The sequence below is a fragment of the Cnephaeus nilssonii genome, assembly GCF_951640355.1.
Source record: "Cnephaeus nilssonii genome assembly, chromosome: 7".
In the NCBI taxonomy this organism is placed as follows: Eukaryota; Metazoa; Chordata; class Mammalia; order Chiroptera; family Vespertilionidae; genus Cnephaeus; species Cnephaeus nilssonii.
In genome coordinates, this window is record NC_137078.1 from 86,453,545 (window position 1) to 86,462,175 (window position 8,631).

Genomic DNA, 8,631 nt, shown 5'->3' on the forward strand with positions numbered 1-8,631 from the left:
ACACCCCCCACCCGGGACGTGCCCGCAACCAATGCACATGCCCCCGACTGGAATAGAACCCGGCGCTCCATCCACTGAGCCAAACCAGTTTCGGCCAATTTCTTACAATTGTGTGTGCACTTAACAGCTTCTACAGTAGATCGCTGCCCCAACAAAATTCACTCTCTTTAAAACCCAAGTCCTGCCCCCTTCTTGTGAGTTTGCCCAAAGATGTGTATTAATCAAAGGTTTAGGCTCTGGAGTCAGAAAATTGAGGTTCAAAATCACTACTCCACACTGACTAGTTATGTGACTTTGGACCTATCACTAAACTTCTCAGAACTTCACTTTCCACACTTGTACAGTTGGGTCTATGAGGATCAAAAATAGTACAGGGAGGGTGGTGGGTAAAGTGCTTAAAGGAGTTCTACTTAGGAGTGATGGAAATGTTTTGGAACTAGATAGAGGTGGTGGTTGTACAACATTGTGGATGTACTAAGTGCCACTGAATTGTTTACTTCAAAATGGTTAACTTGCCGAAACCGGTTTGGCTCAGTGGATAGAGCCTCGGCCTGCAGACTGAAAGGTCCCAGGTTCAATTCTAGTCAGGGGCATGTACCTTGGTTGTGGGCACATCCCTGGTAGGGGGTGTGCAGGAGGCAGCTAGTTGATGTTTCTAGCTCCATCCCTCTCCCTTCCTCTCTGTAAAAAATCAATAAAATATATTAAACAACAAAACAAAATGGTTAACTTTATGTTATTTGAATTCCAGTTCAAATTAGTGGAAAAGAAAAAGTTTATAGGTTCAGGAGCCAGACCGCCTGGCTTTGAATCCCAGCTCTATCATTTAACAGGCGTCCTCAAACTACGGCCCGCGGGCCACATGCGGGTGTTTTTGCCATTTTGTTTTTTTACTTCAAAATAAGATATGTGCAGTGTACATAGGAATTTGTTCATAGTTTTTTTTTTAAACTATAGTCCAGCCCTCCAACGTCTGAGGGACAGTGAACTGGCCCCCTGTTTAAAAAGTTTGAGGACCCCTGATAGAAGCTCTATAACTGTGAGCACGTTAACAACCAAGAAACAGTACGTGAGGTTGGTATCTAGATAAACATTCATTATTACAAGAAGAAACGTTCTTTTAGGGAGATGCTGGTGCCCTGGATCATGTAAACACAGCCTTTCTTCTAATTATGTACATACCCTACACTGGGGTACCGGCCTCTCTCTGTTCCAGTTCTGATCTCCAGTGCATTACTTACTTGTTTTTCATAAATCAGATTATGGCATCAGGGAATAGAAGGACCATATCTGGAACATCATCCTCTGTATCCTCTCACAAGTTCCGCCCCTCCACCTTCTTCAGGCTCTAAGTGTTGATGATGAGTTATTTTGCTAATTAATCCATTCTTTCAACAAAACTATGTTGAGTATTTACTTTGTGCTAGACTCAAGCTTAGGCACTAGGGATACACGTGTGTGAAGCAGATGTGATCCTTGCCCTGGTGAAGCCAACAGCCTAGTGTCAAAGACAGCCAAATAGCAAGGACTGTGAAGGAAAGGCATGCCACAGGGACAGAGGACAATGTTGGAATGGGGTAGGGGAAATCACTTAGGTAGAGAAGGTCAGGGAAAATTTTTCTGAGGAGGTACCCAAACCTGAAGGTCCAGAAGGACTTAGCCAAATGACTTAGCCAAGAATGTTCTAAATAAAGGGAAAGGTAAATACCTTGAGGTATAATAGAGCTTGGCATGTTCAAGAAAGAAAGAAAGAAGCCAGTATAGCTAGAGGACAGAGGATGAGTGGAGAGGTTAGCAGTGGTCAGATGTACAGAGCCTGTAGAACCTGATATGTTCTCCTAGAGGCCAAGAGAAGAGCAGGAGACATTAGTCAACAGTGTCATTAGCTATTGGTTGGGAGACTAAAGTGAGGACAGTGACTGATGTTTCCTGAACTGAGCAGAACACATACCTGTGTTTGCTGAATATTTGTACTGTCAAAACATGTCCCCTCTTCTCTTATGTAGTCTTCCCACATCTCTCTGGCAATAGCAGTTGGGTGTGCCCCTGATGGAGCCGTAGAAAAGAATATTTTCAGCAGTATTACTTTTTAAAATATTTTTATTGATTTCAGAGAGAAGGGAGAGGGAGAGAGAGAGAGAAACATCAATGATGAGAGATAATCATTGATTGGCTGCCTCCTACACGCCCCCTACTGGGGATCGAGCCCGCAACCCTGGCATGTGACCTGACCAGGAATTGAACCCTGACCTCCTGGAGCATAGGTTGATGCTCAACCACTGAGTCATGTCAGGCGAGCCAGCAGTATTACTCATAGTAGCAAAAGAAAAGGAGCAAAAGGGAAATAATTATTGACAGAATAATGGATGACTAGCCCTAGCCGGTTTGGCTCAGTAGATAGAGCATCAGCCCTCAGACTGAAGGGTCCGGGTTCGATTCCGGGCAAGGGCACGTACCTTGGTTGCAGGTTCCCCTGCCCTGGTCGGGTACATGCAGGAGGCAACCAATTGATGTGTTTCTCTCACATCGATGCTTCTCTGTCTCTTCCTTTCCCTTTCAGTCTCTCTAAAAATGAATGGAAAAATATCCTTGGGTGAGGATTAACAAACTAACAAAAAAGGATGAATAAATTGTGCTGTGCTCAGGGTATCATGGAAATCCAGAGAGGAGACACAGCTTCAACTGGGTCAGCTCTCCCAAAATGTCATTGCATGCCTCCTATTCAGAAAATCTTCATTTTACAGAGGATGGTGTAAGTCCAAGGTGGGAGAGGGGGAGTTGATAAAAATTATAACTGAATTACTGGTCCACAAACTCAAAAGTAAAACTTTAAATACTTGAATTTAATTTCTTTTAAAAAATAATTTCCCAGCCTTATTCTATATAATAAATAGGTGATATGCAAATTGACCCTCATGCCCTCACAAGATGGCTGCCTACAACCAAGCCGGCAGGGGGTGGTTAGTGAGGGACGACCAAATGACTGAACAGTAGGCTGTGTGGGGTGACCAGGCTGGCAGGGGGGGCAGTTAGGGGCGACCAGGCAAGCAGAGGGAGGCAGTTGGGGGCGACCAGCCTGGCAGGGGGGGCAGTAAGAGGCAACCAGGCTGGTGGGGGGGGGTACAGTTAGGGGCGGCCAGGCCGGCGGGGGCGTGCAGTTGGGGGCGACCAGGCCCGCAGGGGGGGCAGTTGGGGGCAATTAGGCTGGCAGGGGGGGGAGTGAGGGGTGATTAGGCCAGCAGGGGGGGGAGTTGGGGGCAACCAGGCAGGCAGGCAGGTGAGTGATTAGGAGCCAGCAGTCCAGGATTATGAGAGGGATGTCTGACTGCCAGTTTAGGCCCGATCTCCGGCATTGGGCCTAAACTGGCAGTTGGACATCTCCCAAGGAGTCCTTGATTGGAGAGGGTGCAGTCTGGCTGAGCCCCCCGCCCCCCGTGCACGAATTTTGTGCACCGGGCCTCTAGTTGAGATATATTTGACACATAACCAAATTGAATTTCCATGACTATATCTAGTCTTTGGGGAGGGGTTATGGAATATCTAGTCTTTGTCCATAGTGACATCCTCTTTCCCATCTAGTGTCAAGTCATCTGTCCATGTGGTTTGCTGTGTCCTCATCTAGATCACAAGGCCTCTTCATATCTGCCATCAATATGTGCTCTGCTCAAGGCCATTGGAGAAAATGTTCCACTGCTCCCTGTGCCACCCTCAACACGAGGAGTCACTGCTCCTGTCTGCTGCTCCTGGACTATGTTGGGTGTGGAGATCACCATGAGGTTTGCCACCTAGGGGAAGGCTATGCTGCTGTAGCAAAGAGAACGAACAATTGTTCAGTGGCTTTAACAAGACAGGAGTTTATTTTTCTCTTAGATGATCGCAATGGACTGTTTATATGTCCTCCAAAATTTATATGTTGAAACTTAATCCTCAATATGATGGTATGCACCCCGACCGGGATGGAACCTGCAACCTAGGTATGTGTCCTGACCGGAATCGAACCCGCAACCTTCCAGTGTACACCAGCCAGGGCCACAAATGCTTTCTTTTTAATGTCCATGAGAAGCGACAATGAAAGGCAGTTTGTTTTTACTTCACAATGTCACAACGATAGCACCTTCATTCTCTCCCCTCGGTGCTTTGTTAACTTTCCAGCTCTCTTAAAATGGAACCTTCAGGGACCTTCATTGCTGCTGTGACATTCCACAGAAAAACATGCTGGTCTACCACATTAATGGCATCATACTCTTGTACATGAATAGGAAGTGTAAAAGCACCATGTTTGTCAGAGAGTAGAAGATAAATTACATGAAGATTCCTGGTCCTGCCACATTGGGAACCTTTTTAGGAGTTCAGTGGTTTGGAGCACAGCAGGACAAGTTATCTCTCTTCAAACATCTCACCACTTAAAAAGAGGCACAGTGTGTGGTGGGCCTCTTTGGATTGTGGAGGCAGAATATACACACTCAGAACTACTTCTCCAATCCTCTATTGGGTGACCTGGAAGGCTGCCTTGTGAGTAGTGCCCAGAGCCAGAAAGGGCTGAACAGCAGGTTGAAACCTTAAAACAGGCTAGGCTGACACTTTGGATGATATTATCCTGCAGATACAAGGTTGCTGGAGGAATCCACCTGGATAAACATTCTGTAGGGAGTCTCTGAAAGCTCTGAAGGTCTGAAAGCTCTGAAGGGTTGCAGCGAGGACCCCTAGAATTCTGAAGTAAGGCCATACTCACCATGGTCCATTTGAACAAAAAGGTCCCGATGTGTCACTGGGCCCAGTAGTGACTGAGCATCTGACCACTGGATGCCAGGTGACTATATGTCTTAAGCTAGATGTTATCAGACAGGCACAGCAGCAACCCAGTATGATGGAAGTGGTACATTCAGGGCTGGGCTCAAAGAGTCCAGAGGCATGAGTAAGTCAAATGAACAGGCAGCTCAGACTCCCGTGGCACCTAGATTTAAATCTGTTGATCTGACCCCTGTCCTTTAACCCATACCTATGGCCTCCTGGAGGGTTCCCTGAAAACAACAGATAAAGAAGGAAAGGAGTTGAACCCATTTCATGGATAGGTCAGTGAGATATTTTGGCACCATCTGGAAATGGACTGCTCTATTATGGCCCCAGTCGGAGGTAGCCCTGAAGGACAGTGGTAAATCCTCCCAGGGGGCAGAACTATGAGCAGTATACTTCGTAAGACCCTTTGTATAGAGAAAGATATGGACTGAGATTCAGATATACATTAATTCCTGATAAATGGCAACTTGGTTAGTAGGTCAAGGGCATGGAAAGAGCAAGATTGGAATTTGGAGACAAGCAGGTCAGGGTAAGGGGCATGTGGATGGAGCTGTAGGAGTGGCCACAAAGCATGCAGATCTTTGTGTTAACGTTTATGCTCACCAAAGAGCATCCACTGCAGGAGGAACCTCTCAGCCAGATAGTCAGATGTCTCATCCTGTGCATGTCAGCCAGCCTTTAAACTTAGCCACTCTATCGTTTTGCAAAAGACCCATAAAACAGTGGCTATGAAACTAAACAAAGAACTTACTAGTATATGCATATATGCATAGCCCATGGACAAACAATAGTGCCATAGTGCAGAGAAGGCCTGGGGTAGGGGCTGGAGTGGTGTGGAGGGGGTGGGGGGAAAGGGGACATTTGTAATACTTGGAACAATAAAGCTAAAAAAAAAAAATGGAACTGCTTTATGACCCAGGGATTCGACTTCTGGGAATATATCTGAAGAAACCCGAATCACCAATCAGAAAGAATGTATGTTCCCTTAAGTTCACTGCAGCGTTATTTACAATAGCCAAGATTTGGAAGCAGCCCAAATGCCCATCAGTAGATGAGTAGGTAAAAAAATTGTGGTACACTTTTTGGAATACTACCTGGCCATAAAAAAAAGAAGGGAATCTTAGCCTTTGCAACAGCATGGATCGACCTGGAGAGTATTATGCTAAGTGAAATAAGCCAGTCAGAGAAAGACAAATACAATATGATTTCACTTACATGTGGAATCTAATGAACAAAATAAATTAACAAAACAGAAACAGACTCATAGATACAGATAACAGACTGACAGCTGTCAGAGGGGAGCTGATTTGGGGGGCTGAGTGAAAAAGGTAAAGGGATAAAGCAAAACAAAAGTCATACACACAGACAACAGTATGGTGATGACCAGAGGGAAAGCGGGGCAGGGAGAGGTAGGAGGGTAAAGGTGGGATAAATGACTTGAGGTGGTGAACACAAAATACAAAGATGATGTATTATAGAATTGTACACCTGAAACCTATATAGTTTAATTAACCAATGTCATCCCAATAAATTCTTTAAAAAAAAAAAAAAGAGTGGCTATGGTGGCAAGGATCCAACAACTTGGGCTCTCTCTCACCAAGGCTGATCTAATAATTGCCAACAAATAGCTAACCAGCTAGCAGCAGGCAGCAGTTTAGCAACATTGGTCAGGGAGAGCAGCTAGACACCTCATGACAGGTTATTTATTTATTTATTTATTTTTAAAATATATTTTTATTAATTTCAGAGAGGGAGAGGGAGAAAGAGAAATATCAATGAGGAGAGAATATCATTGATCAGCTGCCTCCTACTGGGGATTGAGCCCGCAACCTGGCATGTGCCCTGACCAGGAATTGAATCAGGACCTTCTGGGCTCATGGCAGGTCATTTGTATCAGCTCTCTTCGACATTGGAGAAGGCAATGATTCACCCTCATTAGAACTTACATTTCTTACCCATAGTGCTCCTGCAAGTATCACCATGCAAAGGCTTAAAGAACATTCAATCCATTACCTATGGCCAGAGCACCCATTTTATGGCAAAGGAGATTAAAGCTTGTGGAAATGAAGTCATTCTATACCATTGTTCTCTCAAGCTGGCTGCTGCTGGGTATATGGTAAAACCAGGGAAGCCCACATTTTTAACCATTCCAGGTTACTCAGCATTCCAGATTAGCCAGCTTGAGAGAACAATGGTATAGAATGACTTCATTTCCACAAACTTTAATCTCCTCTGCAAAATGAGGGTTATAAACAGTATGTTGTAGAGAAGAGAACACGCAGCCAAGAGGAGGGGGCATGAGGGTAGATGAGAAAACCAAGGCTCACAGAGACTGGTGACTTGCTGAAGACCACACAACTAATAAATGGCAGACTCAGGACTGGAGCTTCCCCACAAGATGGAAACTGATACTGAAGAGGTGCTTCGGAAATTGCCTTGCCCAGCACTTGGCAGAGGTGGCGAAGGTTCAGCCCAGTGACCCCATAGAGTACCTGGCTCACTGGCTTATCATTACAGGAAAAATCACTAACACAAAAGAAGAACCATTGATATCTGTAGCTGGTTCCACAAAGAAGACCTACATCCATGCAGAAGAACACAAAACCCCTTGAAAAGGAGGCCTTGAAGAAGAAATGCCTGCCAGGAATGCCTCAACAGAGTCCTTCTGACTCATCTGGCCAGACTGAAGGGAATGTCAAAACTCCACAAGAAATAAATCACTTTCAGCATTCAAGTGCTCCTGAAATGCATCCTGGCTCCAAATCTCCTTCTTAAGTTATCAGAAGGTGAATGATTCTCATGATGCTTCTTTCAAAGCTGCAAGCCAAGAAAATGGCCATCTAGAAGAGCTCTCAACTAAAGATGATAACTATGTGGATTAAACCAAGACTTGAGGGGCTGTGGAAGGAGATGACTGCGGGGACTCTGCAGCCCACGTCCTGTTCTGGTAGCCATGAAAAATCCTTAATCACGTGAAAATCTGAACTAGTTCTAGGATAAAATAAACTCATAATAAGGATTTAAAATAATGTTTAAAAAACAATATATGCCCTGGCAGGTTTGGCTCAGTGGATAGAGCGTCAGCCTGCGGACTGAAGGGTCCCAGGTTCGATTCCGGTCAAGGGCATGTACCTCGGTTGTGTGCACATCCCCAGTGAGGGGTGTGCGGGAGACAGCTGATTGATGTTTCTCTCTCATGGATGTTTCTAACTCTCTATCCCTCTCCCTTCCTCTCTGTAAAGAAATCAATAAAATATATAAAAAAAAAACAAAAAAAAAAAACAATATATGGTACTTCACGAAACTGTTGTGGGATTGGAAAGATCATGTACATAGAGCACTCTGCACAGGTCCTGGCATGCAGCAGGTACTCAATAATAAATGGTAGGCATTATTATTAACTAGAGGCCCAATGCACGAAATTCCTGCAAGAGTAGGCTTCCTTCCCCTATGCCGTCACTGGCTTCCCTCTGGCACCCGGGACCCAGGCTTCCTTCGCAGCCCCGGCTTCATCCGAGAGTTTGTCTGGTCTAATTAGCATATTACACTTTTATTATTGTAGATTGAATTGAATTGTGAAGGGCCTCTGGGCCCCAAGAGGAACTAGTGGTTGGGCTTCACTAAGTCCAGCAGGGCCGTGGATACCACTGTAGCATGACCTGCTTTGAATACTCTTAGCTGGTCAAAGCCTCCAGCTAGAATCACTTTTTGCTTTGAAGAGATGGAGGAGAAAAGGAAACTCTGCAGAGTATAGGAAATGGAAACTCTGACCAGGATTGGCTATCAGGAAAGGGGGTGGGGATGTAACTGAAATGTGATGATAAAAAGCCAGCC